The sequence below is a fragment of the Harmonia axyridis genome, chromosome 7, assembly GCF_914767665.1.
Source record: "Harmonia axyridis chromosome 7, icHarAxyr1.1, whole genome shotgun sequence".
NCBI lineage: Eukaryota > Metazoa > Arthropoda > Insecta > Coleoptera > Coccinellidae > Harmonia > Harmonia axyridis.
This window is the reverse complement of record NC_059507.1, coordinates 24,977,784-24,997,273: the sequence shown is the minus strand read 5'-3', so window position 1 is coordinate 24,997,273 and position 19,490 is coordinate 24,977,784. Positions and strand designations below refer to the sequence as shown.

General features: G+C 32.5%; 1 protein-coding gene across 2 annotated transcripts in view; it reads left to right on the top strand.

Moving 5' to 3' along the window:
• The window catches only part of LOC123684294 (protein decapentaplegic), a 68,708-nt gene that overhangs the window by 39,318 nt on the left and 9,900 nt on the right, over positions 1-19,490 (top strand). The window contains exon 1 of one of the 2 annotated variants that reach the window (XM_045623492.1): positions 8,661-8,827. The exons of the other annotated variant lie outside the window; for it this stretch is intronic. The gene's annotated coding sequence lies outside the window, so the exon portion shown is untranslated. Of the gene's footprint in view, positions 1-8,660; positions 8,828-19,490 lie in introns of those variants that run through there. 2 annotated transcript variants of the gene reach the window in all.

Below are 19,490 nucleotides of genomic sequence, written 5' to 3'. Positions count from 1 at the left end.
TGTGCACTTTGGAATTTTAGAAATACTTATACCTACTATACTTTCTAATTTTTCCGAATAGGTTGAAAGTTAGTTTTTTTTTTGTGAAAAAACAATTTGAAGGTCCGTGCAAAATTTTATGTCAAGAAGAACCATAAAAAATTCAAGCAGAATATAGAAGAAATATATTTTTGTAACAACATATCCGAGCGAGTTGAAATTATCTCGTTTAGATATAAAATATCAATGTCAATCTTATTGCAGAATATCGTTTTGATCGAGTACCCAAGCCATAAAAATAAATATTTAGATATGTAAAATGACCCTCTAACATTCATACCCAATTTTTTAAGAATTGTTTCATAAAAATCATAGATTTTTTTTTCATCAATTCTTTTTCGATAATTTCTATTTTTTTTTTGAGGATGAGAAATAACAGACTTTGTAGTATTTCAATAATTTAAATTTGCCACTAAAAATTAAAATTGTACAGATTCCTCGAACATATCTAGAATTGCAATATCAGAAATAACGAAACAAAAATTAAACAATTAAATTTGAGCCCAACCTCGCCGAAACGGCTGTAAAAATATTTTCCACACGTACTAAGCCGCGGGCGAGAATCGACCAGCCATAAATTTACATTGTTTATTCTCCACGCACAAATAAAAACAATTCATCTTCCTTATCGGGAAATATCTGGAAGAGATATATAATTAAATCCATAAATTTTAAAATTTCAACACTCTCTAACTGTAGAACAGTATAATCAACTAGCTATTCGAAATATTCACACTGCATAAATAGCTATTGGATATCAATTAAGAATGTTTTTCTCGAAATTAATTGTTTCTTGACTTTGAAGGACTAGGTCACAAGACCTTGTAGATTTCGGACATGAATATCTTATTCTTTGTCTTGCATTTAATGTCGTTGATTTTTTTCGATATTTTAAAAGGAGGATAATATGTGGACGAAAAAAAATTCTTGCTGTATTGGAGACGTAAAATTCTCATTTCAATTCATTTTTCCGTAATGAGAGAGAACAAGAATGAAAAAATTAATACAAAAAAAAAACAGAATATTCAATAAATTTAAAATTTTCGTGAATTCGTATCTGATAATTTTTTTTTCTGAAATGTTCAATTAAATTTCATCTGGACGCATTAAAGTACACTACCCCATTTCTTTTACTTTCATTTATCACAAGTTGAAAAATTTTAAAAAATTAATTTTGTAGATTTTTATGCATAGTATTTGCTTTGTACTTGATTATCTCGAAAATGGTATATTCAATGAAAACAATTCAATAGACCCTTTTTTATGAAGCTCTGTTGATTTCAGAAATGAAACAAATCACCGCACCTCTATATCTACACCAATGGATAATTTTGTCAGGGGCCACTGATCTGATTAAAAAACTTTTTTTTTCAAACTTTAACACCCTGTATTTCGAAAACAAAACTTGTTAGGATATATGTTTATAGGATTTTTTTTCATGAAAATAATTGTTCTATCCGACGCTAAAGTTATTGCACTAAAATCTAGACCATGTATACCTAGTATATGTATAATATAATATCGTAATTCCAGCTATATAACTCTAGATAAATGGGGCGTTTATGAATTCAGCTCCACAAGAAAAGTCAAGAAATACAGATGCACATTGAATACGAATAATGAATCTTTTTTTGTGAAATTTGAAACGTTATGTTAAGAGCCGGAAAATATCCAGTCCTAACAAAATGTAGCTAATAACAACATGTCTTAGTCAGCTAAAAACACAGAAAATAAAGTAGTGGCGGTCTCTTTGCCAGTGAGTGATTGTTAATGGTTTCCTTGAAGATGTTCACTTGTCTTCGCTCATCTTTCGCACAAATATTTATGGTCTTTTCAAATGCCACGGATATTCATCTCACTGAACGTGAAAGAGGTAATTTTAACGCTTTTGTGTTTGAATTATGGATAGGCGGAATTTTAACATTCCCTACGGTCTGTTTTGTTTTACTCTTTTCAAGTAAAAGCTTTTGCTGTTGGCCGAAAATTGAACATTTGCAGTCCGTTAAAAATAGTTTATGTTCAGTTTTGAACTTTTCAGATCAAGAACATTCGATTTACTGCAGATTTTATACTATTCATGTTTTTTCGTACAATATTTCAACTCGTATGAAAAAATCAAATAATTATGTAGAAATCATAACTAGAAGGAAATGACTCGAATTTCATTTATTTTCAAGCAAATTTCTGAGAATAGCTCGCAGATGTTCAGATATTTTCATTCTATGGTGAACCGACCATACCAAATGATGAGGTAGGAAGGTTTATACAAGTAGAGAGAACGCATGCGTGTTCAAATCACGTATACCCCCTTTACCCCTTCTTGGATCCGCCACTGAAAGAGTCACTACATAATGATTAAATTATTTATAAAACGTTCCATTACCATGAAAATTATAATTATACAATTCTCTCCAAGTTGCAGAAGAAAGAAATATTATTCACAATAGCGTTTACGCTAAGACGAGCGCTAAGATATTGTTATACCTAAGATTTTGAATAAAACCTTTTCAATTCAAACAAAGTGCATTTCGAAATAATAAAAACTGAAATCCTCTTATCCTTGTTTGCATTAAATAATTCACGGAATATTCCGTCACCGTTGAAATTTGAAATTATGAAATTCCCTGCAATTTACCGAAGAAAAGAAATATCATTCACAAAATTGACGATCGTAAATCATTTTGATGAATACCTTCTGTATTTGAATGATTCCATTGTTATAATTACTCACGGTATATTAACTAATTGTCAAAAGGGCTCACGTTTTCCCAATTGCCACTTGATGGCTCATTGACATTATATCTGCAAGGTGTTAACTATAACTAGAATACGAAAGAAGATACATTCTGTCAACAAAATTTTACAATCTTGTGTTTGTGCGTGAGTGTATTGGAAAGTTTGTGAGGATGATTTCGAATTATTCTCAGGTGAGTTACCTACTGAGTTTTAACATGAAAATTCTCTTTAACGATATTTGTCGCTGGTAGAAAATGATACATATAATATACAGTTTTACAGAAATGTGAACTTATCTAACTAAGCTAATTTATAACTGCTTTAATTTCGTGATGAATTAAATGAATGATAATGTTATGAGACTGTGCTATGACATTTATAATGCAGAAGGCATTGATATTCTTCTACGAGTTCAAAAATCGAAAACGAGTATTAGAATCAGCCTTCTGTATGAGTATTATACATTTTTTCTCTAATCCACTAAATGTTTATTGAAATTTTTTTTTTTTTTGCCTTCGCCATTACTTGGGGTATATATATATATATATATATACATATATATATATATATATATATATATATATATATATAATACATATACTATACCTTATTATAATAATGAAATATAATCAAGAAATCTTTGTGAATGGTATTTTCCCGCACGATTCTGTTCTCATTCTGAAATTCTGAAATTTCGTTTTATGATTGATAATAAGTTCGTTTGCTTACTCATCACTGAAGAAAATAGTTCAAATGATTTGATAATGTATTTATTTTAGTTCTTAAGTGACAATATAAACAAGCCCTATAAATAAGGATACCTATATGCCTACTGTGTGGGTTAGACTCAGCGATTATTTTTAGACCCGTGGGATATTTGCCCTAAAGAATAAATTTGAAAGAAAATAGATTTTATCAATAATAATATTCTGAACAAAGGTACATTAATTTTTGAACTTTTCTTTTTTTATATCTTACTCAACTTTCACACATTTTCTTCGTTTAATTTTTTTCTGATGCCCTAGTTTCAAAGTTGAAATCCATTAGAATGATCTCCGTACATAAGACAGGTTTCTTGTAACCATTTCTTCCATATTAAGCACTGCTTCCAATGTTACCTTCATCAGAAGAATCTGGCATATCCAAAAAAGTTTCATCTATCGTTAGGGTTTGGGTAATGATATAATCTCTATTAGACTCAATTTCTTAGCTTTTTGCTCTTGTGTCTTTTTCATGACAGTAGGTTAGTTTTCCACTGAAGAATCATCAGAAGCACTAGTCTAATTCTTTCATTAGACGAATATACTCATGAAAAATTAAAAAATATCTGCACTCACTTTATAACATTTTGGGTGCACAAAGATAAGTCTCAATCCAATTTCAGAAGTCTTGGCATCACGTCAATTAGTTTCCTTGCTACAAAAAACAAGAAAATTCATTCTAGCCGAATAAAGGTTGTTGAATGGTTGAAGGAAAGAGGTCTGTTTACAGCTGGTAGACAAAACACTGCAAGTTTCAAATTCGTACAAGTCTTGACTCGTCTAATTAAGCATTTATCCCTCAACGGCACCTATCCTATATTTTACCTAATCCAAGAATCGAATAAAGAATTTTCCGTACGTCTGAATACCATGCGAGCTATTTTATATCCCTATTTATAGATCAAGATTCTTCAATTTTTAACGTAGATATTAAGGACTTAAAAATCAATGATAATTTCAATCACGAAATTGCGTTTCAATATATTTAATTGGTAGTTACAGAGCTATATAATATCAAATCTTCAGGTACCAAACACTTAATGCAAATGTATGACAATTCAACATGAAGTTTTCTTCTATTAAATTGGATTTTGTCCACTTGATAATATTGATGAAGATTTTTCTTCATTCACGCAGATACTTCCAGATTTCTTGTGGCAGATATTCAGTGCCACTTTCTAATTTATCTACTTTCAGAATTGACGTTACGCAATTTTAACACCTGCCTATAAGAATAAAAAATGTATAATCCATGAAAGTAGCTAGCAGTAAATTTGGTAACTGACTCGACATATACCTACGAGTTTAGAATATAACTGTGATAGATTTTGACTTGACATAAAGAAATAATTCTATATTTAGGTATTATTTTATCCGGTTCACATTGAAAGGAGTGAAAATACTTTCAACTATATAAGCTCTTGTTTTAAAATCATAAAATGTTCGATATACAGGGTGTTCCTAAATTGAACGGACAAACGAAAAGGGGAGATTCCTTAAGTGAGTTCAAGAAAAAAAAGTCCCATAAACATGGGGTCGCAAATGTTTCGTTTCCGAGATACAGAGTGTTGAAGTTTGAATTTTTTTCAAGTTTTTTTCTCATAGTATCTACACTTCACAAGATATTCAACTGAAAGTTGGCATAGATATTACATTTGAGAGTTCTCACCACGTGATATGGCAATTTCGATAGAAGATCTACAGGGTGATATTTTTTCTGGAACACTGCCACCTGTTCTTCTGAAGAACTTTTTTTTGGTGAGCAACTGTTGATTTGAAAAAATGTAAAAAGAAGCTTTGTTCTTATACTTAACTTTTCGGTCTCTTGTAGTTTTGTCGTAACTACCAACGATTTCGAGAAAAAAAAATTTGAACGATTCTCTCGAAATTCTCGTTACAATGATAGGAAGGCAGAAGAACAGGTGGCAGTGTTCCAGAAAAAATATCACCCTGTAGATCTTCTATCGAAATTGCCATGTCACGTGGTGAGAACTCTCAAATGTAATATCTATGCCAAATTTCAGTTGAATATCTTGTGAAGTGTAGATACTATGAGAAAAAAACTTGAAAAAAATTCAAACTTCAACACTCTGTATCTCGGAAACGAAACATTTGCGACCCCATGTTTATGGGACTTTTTTTTCTTGAACTCACTTAAGGAATCTCCCCTTTTCGTTTGTACGTTCAATTTAGGAACACCCTGTATAGAATTGAATTCAATAAAAGTTATTCAATTATATAATTAGGTATATCTTTTATGAAAACACAACTACTTCTTTGCAAAGAAATAACTATGTCCTTTGAAAATTTCATACTAATATAAAAATGCCATTGGAGAGAATTATTTTTATACTATATCTACGTACCTTTTATTATCTGCTATCATTACAAATTTAAATTTTCAAGATGTTTCTTGCTTAACCGATCGTTGATATCTCTAAATTATGAGGGGAAACGAAGGGTGGTTTCTTTCTTAACGCAACGTTAAGATCTCCGATTGCCATTAAGTATGAATTTCACCTAAGCTGTTGAAACATCAAAACAAATATCAATAATACTGTTACCCTGGTCAATTACATAATTGGCACTATATTTTGGGTACTTTCAAGATTTAATGGCTTTTTGATGAAAGTACACTATTGAAGCGCACCTCTGTAAAGCAAGTGAAAATATTGAGTTAATAGTGTGTTTATATTCATGTAGTTGAAATGGATATTGTGATAGTAATCTGAGTAACAGACTGGATATTGATTACAGCAATTGACAGAAAAATTTTCTAACTAGATATTCTTAGGGATCGTTTTGGCTACCTATATAATGTTAGCTTGTTTTGATATTTATATGTTAATTGCACATATACGGAAATATTACTGATTTGAATCGATTTAATTTGTTTTTTCTGTTGTAACTAGTGTTTTTCAATTAATGAAGAGTTATTATTATTTTTTACCGGATAAACTGATATTTTTTATGATAACCTATATAATTTTTTGAAATGGGTACCATTTGTTCGAGTAAAATGGCTCAAAAAAATTATTTGATAATAATAATATAATAATATTATTTAATAAATTAACGATTGAAGTAATTATAGCATTCGGTGCATCGCTCCGATAGAAAGGCTCCAAAACACAATGCACCTCTTTTCATCGCTGTCAAGGCAAAATTAACCTAACATTTAAATGTAAAATGTAAATAACTGATATTACATTTTCACTTGTGATATTTGTGTCATGGTTTCTTTGGTTACGCTTCCCTACAATTCATTCAAAAAGTCATTTAATTCATTATTTTACTTCACATATTTATATGGGAAATTTTGATCGAAATTGAAGTTTTCAGAATACGAGAATTACGAGAATAAAATATAACAAAACGAAGACCACTATAAAAGAAAAACGAAAATTTGGACGCAATAAAATTTATTTAAATTTTAGTATTATTTGAATATGGAGCAAATAATAAAAATAAATAGTTGAATATTATATATTATTGTTCCCAGAGAAGTTATTACTCTCTTGTAGATTACTTTGATTATCAATTTCTGGATCTTATTGAAAATTGAAAGTATATAGATATAAAGTTTTTGTGCGGATTCAAAACCCCTACATTGAAGACGTTTGAACATAAAATGAACAAGTTGAAAATTGAAAGAACCTATATATACAAAGTCTTTGTGCTGTTCCAAAACCTCTACATTGAAGACGTTTGAACATAAAATATACAAGTTTGAGTGACTATTAGGCGTTTCTGGAGAATTTGGACTGTTTGAAATGAAAAAATTTGGCTTATGATATTATTCGATATTATTTATCTAGCTGAAATATTTTTGGGACCCAAACAAAAAAAAAAAAAAATTCCGGTCATAGGTACAGTGCAAGAAAATAATAAGATATCAGAAAGCACATCATAGATATCTTGATTCGTTCACCAATTACAGGGCTTTTCTGAAAAATGACTGTTTCAAATATTTCGCTATATTTAGGTATCTTGGTTTCTGTTCCAAAAGGTTTTTTTATTCAGTAATTCTTATGTTTTATATGTAACTCAGAACACAGAAATTAATTACCATTTTAGAGATATAGAGAAGATTTGGTGCTTTTGAATGGGACACCCTATATAGCTCAACGCAGTTTTTCAGCCGCAGATTCGTCGAAAAGTATCCCCTTACCGGTTTTTCGAAAATATTTCAATGATATTGAGTTTTTCGTTTTCATTCTTAAAATGGGAAATCTTTTATATAAATATTTACCATTTATTTCTAGATTGAATTCATTTTGTGTATATTGTATGATTGTAATAATGTCATACCTATGTATATGGTGTCCCAATTAAAAAAAACACCAACTCGCCTCTATATCTCTAAAATTGTAATTAATTGGTATGATCTGTTATGGGTATCATATAAACATTATAAACCATAATAATTATACAATTTTTTTTTAATTTTCTCAGAAACCCGCTGCAACTCGAGAAAAAAACAGGATATCTATGATCTGCTTTCTGTTATCTTATTTATTTCGAAAAAAAGAGATGGGGGGGTTCCTCGACGATTTTTTCTCTAAGTCTTGTAGTTCTTGAGATGATCTCAGTGAGCATCGAATTTGGGACACCCTATATCTATAACCAGAAGTGCTTAGGTCGCAAAAATACCTTAGCTTAATAGAAAAATCCATTAATATCACAATCTTAATCTTCATATTTCAATTACGTCCAGTTCTCCAGAAACGTCTAAATAGACACTTGAGCTTGGCACGCCCTGTAAAAACCTAATTATCACAAATTGCACTTTAATGCAATAAGAAACTTCACCTATATCCAATCTCAAAATCAGTTCGGTGTTGCTGGAAAACCCAAAGAGTCAGGTCGTCATTGATTGAAACGTGAACGAATAAAGACGAAAAAAAAAAGATCAAGAGAGGAGGTCGTAGTAACTGATCTTATTGTGGTAGAAAGCCACTAAAGAAACACAATGGGCTAACAATATACACTTAGGGGCATTGTTAGGCATTGGTCCCAGCACGTGTCTCACTCTATGGCCTCTTCTTATTGGTCACAGACCATCCCACACCTTGATCCACAGGTATGAGGGTGGTTGCGAGTCTCAGGTTCAGTTCTTCATTAACGTTCGACGCATGTAATCCAACATACACACGTATTCAGTGATTTGTTCTCGTGTCAGACGCCCGCCAGTCTGCTCTATGTGTTATGTGGAGCTCGTGTTAGGATTTTGTGGTTTCATCTGTGGATTATCTTCTTCTACTTCGGTCGGACCTCAGCCGTTTAACTGGGTGAGTGGTGTAATGCGGGGAATGCATAGAGAGAGCCGGTTTTGCTGTGTTGTAGGTGCATTTTGCCAACCTTGGATTGGCGTATTTACAATTCGGAACGTCACATTAGGGTACCTGAAGATGTTAGATGGATTTCGTGTCGGTGCGTTTTTTAAGACAACGTTCGGTTTTTGGTTTGTTTTACCATCTCGAGAATATCCCTATAAATTTGTAGGTTTACGTGATTTCAACTAACAGTGTTTATTTCCTAATCAAATATGTGAGTACAGTTGGCTATAAAGTTCCTTACGACCGGTGGGATTGTTCTATAATCGTAAGCAATGATTTTTCAAACTTTTAATGTTAAAGCTCGATCGTAACGAATGGAATATTTGTATCTATCGAAATTTATAAAGGAAACAAAAGCGCAACAAGCAAAGTTTTTCTAATAAGAAAACGTTGCAATCGTGCGTGGAGAAAAAATACTTCAAATCCCTTGAAAAATTCATAGTATACTTGGATTCACTTGATTTCAATTAACAGTGTTTAGTTTATATTTCCTAATCAAATAAATGGTCTACAGTTGGCAATATACTTCTATTGGAATTGTACCTGCTTTGTAATTTACGGCTATATCTTCGTGTGCCATGATTTTACAACAATGTAGAAGATCGATCGAAAAGAATAGAATATTTGAATTGAAGAACTTCTTCCGATTATCTGATTTATAAAAAAACAATAGCACAACAAGCGCAGCTTGTTTTTTTTTCTAATAAGAAAACGTTGGAATCATGCGTAAAAAAAAATTTTCAAATCTTCTGAAATATTCATAATATACGTATACCTTATGGTTATGATTAATTGATTTTATAGCTCTTTTCATCTATCTTCTAATTTTACCATTATCCAAAATGTTTGTAGAAAATCTACATAAATATAACGTTTAGGGATATCCTTCAAATGAGTTAAAGTGAAAAGAATCATCAGAACATATTAAATTACTTAGAGTTCACTACTTGTGGAATGAAGATTTCACTGAAGCAATCCAATCTATTTTGCTAAACACCAAATTTGACACCTAAGCTACATTACTTACTCTTGATATCAACCTGAAGGATTATTAATTTTGAAACATCGTGAGATGTTTTCTCCAGAAAGGAAATAATAATGATGCACTTATCAATAAGAAATCCTCAATAAAATATTATTATTTTGATATTTTTATTTTTTCTGGCAGAATCGTGATGAAATTGAATAGAATAACAGTGAACATCTCAACGCTAATCCATTTGTTTAAACTCTGTAGTTTTCGATCTATAATAGGTACATCCTTTTTCTGTCCATAACTTTTAATAAGTTTTTGCCGACTCTTATCAAAGTCCAGAATTGGTATGAAATAGAGCATTTGAACGAAAGAAAATGGAAGCTATTCGTCTCATATTCCTGTTTCTCACATATTTCTATCTAATTATATAGAAATGTTGATATCATTACACTTTCTGATGACCAGTAAATGATAGCTTGGAAGTTTGGGATATCAATCAACGTTGCACTATCTGAAATACCACCAATTCATAATTTCACTTCGATTCTCTATCATTATCGAGTATAATCACAGAATAAAACTCGTATTGAATGATATTTTCTTGATTTGAATTCAACACGCCCAGAATTTTCGTTACAGAAGAATTGATCTAGTATCAGTTTTTTAATAGTAGGTACGATATATTATTCGACAGTATGAAAAAATATTGGCCTGTTCATTGATATTCGAGTTTTTTAGAATAATCTGAAAATAATATTAATAATTAAATACTATTGAATTAAAAAATAAGCTCATATGAGTACTTACATGTGAATTAGAATGAAACGATTAAATCAATAGTGAAAACAACTCTTATCTGCTTGTAATTTGAGTTGACGTGGTTTTCGTTACGTTGAGTCAAATTGCATTTCGGTGGCCTTTTGCAAAAAATAATTCTTTTAATGTGCACAATGAACATCACTAACTAATTCAACAGGTTTTGAATAATCTGCCAATTGGCATATTTTCATCGCAACTGATTCTTTACTTGGATGGAACTCTGATGTCATCAATGACGTCATGAATTTATAATTGAATTGGCTTGAATTCGACTCGAATATCAATAATTTGAGCTTTATTCACAACATAAACCAAACCAAATCTCAAAATTCAACTATCGCCATGATTTTTTTTTGTGAGCAAACAAAACATTACCCATCGATGGGTCCAACAAAAAGTATCATTTTTATATCCCATCTCAATGTGAAAAATCACGTCTGCAATCATCGTTTCCATTGTAATTCATTTAGTCTCAACAGTGGATGTATTAACAGTTTTATCTTCTTCCATCGTGTCTTCCAAGAAGCACGTAATGCCAGGGCCATCAATACTACGCAGAATGAACGTTTATAACACTTAATGCTACCGTAATCTTCGTTTCAATCTCGAATTAACCCATTAACTTCTTGCGTTACCATTGTTGAGAAAAACTCGTTCTAAGGGTCTTGCGAGGAAAAGCCGTGAGCAAGAATTCGTTGCGAAATATCGAAGAACATTCGCTTTATACTTGAATCTCAGTTTTCCACATTGATTGCCTTCTTTTTTTTTCATTTTACTTTTAAATTTTTTGGTTGAAATAGAAATATTCATTCACATCAATCAGATAATCTATGAAAGAGAAGACATTTCATTCAACTCAAAAAAATGACCACATAGAGGCTGACCTAACCACACAGAGGCTAACCTAACCTAACCTTACCTCACAGAGGCTGACCTAACCTAACCACACAGAGGTTTATGAAATTTTTTGTGAGCATCTTTCCATTACATCAGGGATAATCAAGTAGATTAATTGTGGGCTGTTTTAATGAATATTTGGATATAAAATGACAATTTGAAGCCTCGTGCAAAATTTGATGTTGATCGCGTGACCAGAACCAAAGAAAGGATGAATCCCGAAAAAAAACAAATATATTTCCGTGACCACAAACCGACAGAGTTGAGATTCTGGGTGTTGGTATAAAATAACATTTGCAAGCAACCAGCAAAATTTCAAGCCGATTATTTAGTCAGAACTATAAAATATTCAATAGGATGGTTGAAAAAGAAATACTCAATATTTCCTTGATAACAAATCTAATCGAGTTGAAATTTTGCGTATTCCAATAGAATAGCAATTCTGAGCTTCGTGCTAAATTTCGTATTAAAAGCGGCGTCAGAACCTAAGAAAATTCAATCAGAATATAGAAAAAAATTAGGAAAGGACTCATGTCAAGTTAGGAGGTTTTGAGCATCAATTGAACCTTGGAGAAGACATAAATACCTATTTACTGTTGAGTTGCGTCTAAGGGTGAATGACGAGTGCTCAAAAGCTCCTGACTCCACGTAAGAACTTTACTCATTTTTTTTCGAGAAATATTTATGCGAATTGAAACTAACCACTACAACTTGAGAGGATTTGAAAGATGTCAACCGAATGATCCTGCCGACGCAGACAAAACGTCTAGGCGCCTCGAAACCATGAATCACCAGACCACAATTCCAATACAGGCCAATTAATCCGCTCAAGGTATTGTTTGAAACGCTGAATGTAGTGTCTAGTTCAATTTGTCAAGACGGGCGCAGTTATTACATTTAAATTGACCGTGTAAAGAAGGAAACAATCAACCTTCTGCTTATGGTAACTTGATCTTTCAGCGCCGTGCAGTCTGTTCGTCTGTTCGGCGTTCTCGAGCGACTACGGCTAACGCCAGGTTTTTAAATTCCTTATTAGGACTGATCGCAAGTGTTGGATAGTCTGCCACAATGAGTTATTTTGTCTTTGTTGTAACAACGACAATAACCAGAAGATGTGAATTGGTTGACTATATGACTCAAGTTAAAGTGCCTATTCGTTTCTAAAGAACTAGGTCTATCAGATTTTTGAAAACTGATAATATTATTGATTAGAGCAAGAATACTTTCACTTCCTGAGTACCTTTGGTTATATATCAAATTGGGATATAATTTCTGCAAATTTTTTTTTTTTTAATTTGTTTTTCTGATATGATTGGGTATGCAATTCTGAAATACTTTCCATTTGGATTATTGAGTAATTTGAAAACTATCAATGGAGAGAACGGAAACACGCTTATTCAGTATTAGGTTTATTATTCTGATTCTCTTCTATTCTCAATATCCCAAACGTGAAGTAGATGGACGTAAAAAGTTCGGGGATTTTTTGAATTTACGAAATATCATCAAAGGTTGTCTCAAATATCGTTTGTTCCAAAAAGAGATTTACTTTTGAATATCTTGGCAGCTTTCACTTTTGAAGCTATCATTCTTTGACATTTGAAAGTTAAAACTGAACCAATACTGAAAATGAGATATATAGGATTCATTGGAATAGCTAAAATTCATTACAAAAGTGATTCAAATTTTCAAGTCGTAGTTCGCCAAACTGAGGCTACTTTTGGGTCGTATTGCTTTATGTGGTGTAGATTAAGGGTGCATAATATGAATTTCAATGGACCAAAAAGCATTCACAATGTTAAATGCAAAAATATATACATATCAACATAGTATAAGGAAAGGATAGTAAGCCAACCGCCGTTTGACGGCAAGGAAATAGTCACCAGGGGTCGCTACTGTAGTTGGATTTCGTGACTACCCAAAGTGGAGAAGTAACTCGATAATAGATGGCGCTGAATCATGAGCTATAGATGGCGCAGAAATAATACGATAATTCATTCAGTGGCTTGGTTGAAAAGAGGTCGCATGACATTGCTAACAATTTTTATGTTATTATTAAGTTACCACTACATTTGAATTTTCGAATATTCATTGAATATTTATTCAAAATATAGAAAGCTTCTGACCACTCTATTTCAAATATTTCAGTTCTTCAAAATAACACCAATGTTTTCAGAGGGCTCCACTTTACGGACCAATTTTGGACAGTAAAATTCGAGTGAAACGTGAGTACAACTAGATGGCGCTCAACATCAACAAAATCGAAAGAAGCACTACAATGGCTTACTATATTTTCCTTTTGCTATGATATTAATTCACACAACTCAAACTGAACGGATAGTTTCCGAAATTTGTAAATAACTGGCTGGAATTTGATAATTATGTAAAGTTCTCAACTATTCATGCAAGGTTACATTGTTGTTTTCACGATGACGTAGTAGATTGGCTTGAAGGCTTACTTCAAGTACCTTTGGACATTTTTATTCTCACCAGGAAGATACGATAGCTTTCTCTCATGTTGTTAAAAGGTCAACAACTGCTTTCTTATCAAAGCATAATATTTATATACACACTGCATAAGGAGATCGAAAGCAAAAAGTTTCCACTGATTTTAAGTTAGTCTCAATCGCTTTGCCTGTTCTTTTCATCTACTTAAAAATCGCAAAACATACTTGAAATTAACTGAGAAAACGGAGCGCTGTGAGCAAAATGAATGACGCTGGAACTCCGCGTGAGTATAGACTAACTTAGCAAATGAATTCTCATCTAGCTTCAATTATTGAGGAATTGATCTTTAATCCTTCTCATTACTTCAATCCCACATCGCTGAAAAACTGAAACATCGTTTTTTGGTCTCGAACAAAAATTGCTACTATTATTTACAGCCGTTATAATATCGTTACAGTAACAATTTCAAATTCGCATTATAACGTGGAATGTGTTTAATATCAATAATTACTGAAATTACCTGCGCTATAATTCTTAGACCGCTTCTTGTGGGTAATTTGCCTGAATGCCTTCATCATGCAACAAGTTATGGTGAAAATCAGAAAATTATTTCGATGTCATTTTCATGACACTGATGGGTCTTGCGTTCACGTTTACTTTTTTTATACACACTATCTAATGCGTCTGTGAGACTACATAGAAATTTGAAGTTGGTCCTGGTTGGAAATAGGTATATTATATACACACATCGTCAAAAGTCTTGGCCTTCTCTATCAACTCTCAACTTGTTGAATGTATCATGACAATTTTTTATGTGTGGAATAATCACTATCTTATCACTTATCTATCAGCTCTACACGAAGAAGTTTTGTCGAACCACCAGATTGCGCAATGTTTGAATATTCCACGGACTTCAGTAAGGCGCATAGTGCCCCTTTTCCTGTAAACCGGCAGCGTTGCTCGGAGACCCAGAGTAACATCTGCAAGGGAAGACCATTATATCGCAAATTTTACTGGCAGGAATCAAACAGTATCTGTAACAGCCCTTCGAAGCCTTTTTTGAGGACCTATAGATGGGTAGTCTCTACCAGAACCATAAGAAAACGGTTGCATTCCTCAAATTTAAGGGCAAAAAAACCTTTAAGAGTACCTCGGATATCAGCAATGTAGAGCTACCCGTCGGCAATGGGCAGAACACCAACAAGACTGGCTTTTACCACAATGGCGTAACATACTTTTTTCGGAAGAGTCACGATTCGGTTTACAAAGTAATAGTCGACGAGAAAGGGTTCGGAGAGGTCCAGGCAGATTAGAACGACTCAATTTCGCCAGGAAAAATGTGTCCTTACAAGGATCAGTAATGTGCTGGGGGTAACCGGGTATAATGTTCGGTTTAGCCCTTCAGGAAGAATGGAACGATTTGCCTGAAATTTGTATTAATGACTTGATTCGTGGGATGCCTAGGCATGTTGGGCAGTTGATTGAAAGAGGAGTTGGTAATATGATCTATTGAAATTGGATTCAGTTGTGAAATAACTGAATTAATCAAAAATAAATAGTAGATAAATTTAGATTTTTCATCTTTTTTCCTATTTTGTCTCATCCTGCATAAAGCAAAGAATAACAAACAAAGATTTTCTATCGAATATATTGCAGTTGAAATAGAGGAAAATATTCAACTCATTTCCAAAACATAGATTGATTATTTCTTGAGAAACCTAGGGGGCCAAGATGTGTGTATATATCGGAATATATCGATGTGATCGAATTGAAATTTAATAGTCGAGGATCGTTGATCTAAAATTCTACAAAATATATATAGGTAGAACATAGAAAAATGGTGCTATAAAAACTTCATCAGAAAATAAAATAATATTTTCCTGGAAATATTGTTCGAATTCTGTATTGATTAATCAATATCTCTATTACTGAACCATCTTGTTATTTCTATTGAAAAAGCTTCATATTATTCTCAAGGATCGAAAAATATAGATTCCACGAAAATTCCATAGCATTATTGAAAATAATAAACCAACATAAAAATTCAGCTCGATGGATCTCCATTCACATGAATTGCAATTTGAATAAATAAGAGATGGGTTCTCGGAATTTGAAGCAGTGTTGGTTTAAGTTTAACTGTTACCTAAGAGATGCAAAAAGTTTCCGTACAAACATGTTTACATATCGTCCTGTAATTGGTTATGTTTATCGGAATTCATTGTTTATTTTCTCGAGTTATTCGCTGGTCTGCGAACAGATGCAGGATGATTTGCAACCTGTCAATTATTGGATTTGTACAAATTGAACAAATTATCGTGGTTTTATTGATTTTCACGGTGTAAATAAATATGAGAACGGTAAACGTCGAATGGAATTCGCAGAGGGGGGATATATATGAATAAATGACTGTATACACCGCGGGATTTGATAAATGGACATCGTTTATGTTCTTTGAATTTTCTCAAGAAAAATTTTTATTTGTTTACATATACAAATTAAATTCAAACCTATCTTACATATACAAGAATATTCTAAATAGGTCTGATTTGTTTCCACTGAAATATTTATTGAATTTTATCAAGAGGGATTACCACCACGTGGTTTTCCGCGTATCAGTCAAACTTTGGAATCCATTAATTACCCCTCTAGCGCTCCTGCGATGATCAAACTTTGTACGGTGTACGAAGTTGTACATTCACCTTATCTTCTTTCTCTTTTCGAAGCAAATCAGTAAAGGGCGATAATTTTTTTTCACAAAATTATAGTTTTATCTTTGTTGTAATGATTTTTGCTAGGTTTTTTTTTCATGAATATTACAAAGATACAAAAAACAGTGCTTACTTCATTGTACATACATATCATCAATTCAATGTTTTCTTTCTACAATGAAGGTTATTGTTTAAGGAAATTATTTGAAAAACCCATAAAAATTGGGGATTTGTAAGAAGAATTTTCTCTGATGTCGTAGCCACGTCGTAGCCACGTGGTGGTGTTCTCTCTTTAGTATTTTTTTCTTATATTTTTATTTAATTTTGAAATGAAATTTGAAATTATTTTATTACATCTTCATGCCAAATATTATTTCTAGTGAATTCGAAGTTTTGAAATGATCAGGAACATAATATCTCGAACCCTCTGTAATGAGTGTATACTACAGCCTGGTATATAGCCATCTGTCTTATAACATTTTGCTCTGGGGAAGTAGCCCTGACTTCTCCAGAGTTTTTGTAGCTCAGAAACGAGTATTACGTACAATATTCAACCTCAATATGTTAGCGTCTTGTAAGCCAGTCTTTATTGGGAATGGAATCTTAACCCTACCCTCGATATACATTTTCAAATGCTTACTATACGCAAAGGAAAATGAAGACAAATGGATGAAATTATCAAGTCATCATAATTATGTAACTAGAAATACGCAAGTTTTTCTATTACCTAAACATAGGACCCATAAATTTGAATGCTCTCCATTGTACCGAAGTATTAAGTTATACAATCATTTGCCACCATCTGTGAAGTCTTTGAATTTAAAATTGTTCAAAAAAGAAATCAAGAACCTTCTCTTAAAAAAAGGTTTCTATTCTGTAAATGAGTATTTATGTGACTCCTTAGTTGTTTAGTTTTCTTATTGTGACCTGTCCTATACACCATGTAGTGTCTTAAAGGATTAAATAAAATTATTATTATTATTATTATTATTAGTTCAATCGGAAAACTTTTCGTGAATATGTATTATATTATGCAACAAACAAACACAAGTTGAACTCACGTATCCACGTGTAAACTCGTGTATAAATTCACAGAAATATTTTCTTGTTTATAATCGATTAATTCAAACTCTGTTAGATGCGTCATTATCAAATAATCTATACTCCATTGGTGTCTCAACAGCTTGGGTGGGCTCTCTAACGTCCATACGGCATATGTCCAATCATACATCGAATAAAGTTCAAGGCTGCGTTCGAAGAATGCACTTTGTATTAATTATTCCTCATTCCAATGTGTACCGCGTAGGTATATTTTTATTAATAAAATTTATTTAGATGGTTGCCTTTGCACACCTGGCCTTCGCTCGTTACAAAAATAAATTGTAATTGCCTTCTTCGATCGGTGGGTATGAATCCCAGGCATGCGACGTGTAGGAGGAGCTTAACCGCGGCAGTCGATGTAAGGAAATCGTTACGGTGCACTCTGGGTCTTTTCTGTTGGGGTTTCGCAACTTGGGGACAAAGTCTACCATAGCCATTGTCTGCGTATTGGATAATTACAATAACAAAAGGATTTGTTGAATCTATTTTTAGTAAAAACGCGGATTTGTCTTCTCCGTTCCCATTTCGTTACACTTTCCAAGACAACTTGCATCATAACAAGGTAAATCTAAGGGCTAGGTAAATCTACTCTCAGAAGGATGGATATACCCTTTAGGTAGATATATTATCAGGGTAGATCTGCGACGAGTACTAGCTAGAAGCAGCTGAAATACCGAGATAATTAATTATGGACAAGATTATTGAATATTATTGCGTTAAATCAAATTTTCAATCACGTACGAACATCAATTTTTAACATGTTCATATAGACTTCAGCAAGGCCTTCGATCATGTCTCTCATAAACAGCTACTCAGTAAGCTATCTGGATATAGTTTATCTTGGTGTTCATATATCACTTTCGGAGTCCTTTCTCAACGTTGAATAAGAAGAGTTGAGATCATTTTCGTCCAAAGCGAACTCGGGCGTTCCCCAGGGATCTAATTCAGGACCACATTTATTGGTTTTTTGTTCATTGATAACATTTAGATACCATTTCTTCACATAAATCACTCTTCGCCGATGATTTTAGGATATTTAGAGGAATAGGGAGTTTCTCTGATTGCTTTCATTTGCAAAATGGTCTCAATAGACTATGTAGATGATGTGTTGATAATGAATTATTTCTTAATGTAAGGAATTGCAAAACGATGAAGCTAATATCAATAATTTTTACTTATCAACTTAATAGCTTTGATGTGATGAGGGTAACTGAGTGGATAGACTTAGAAACTATTTTCGATCAGAAATTAACGTTTTATTGCAGATATTTTTCTTGTCATTATCATAGTTCAAGAGATTGGTGAGCTGGCAGTTGAGGAACTAAAAGACATACTTAAATGATTTTTTGTTTTTTTCTTCTCAGATTCAACATCATCGATGTATAATTTTTTTTTCTCGTTTTTATTATTGTATCGTTGTATTATTGTAATTTGAATTGGATCTCGGCCTGTTAGATGTAATAATAATAAATGTATGAAAAATAGCAGCATCTTGGACTTCTTGCGTCTACATTGAAAAGTTACCATCAGATGTGCTCCCAACAAACTACTGAAATATATGGATAATTTGCCACTTTCAAAACGTTTTAAAATCCGAAAATCGGTTCTATATCGACAAGTTACCAATGTATCGAATTGGCAACAAAAGAATTTCCGTTTGTCACGATCC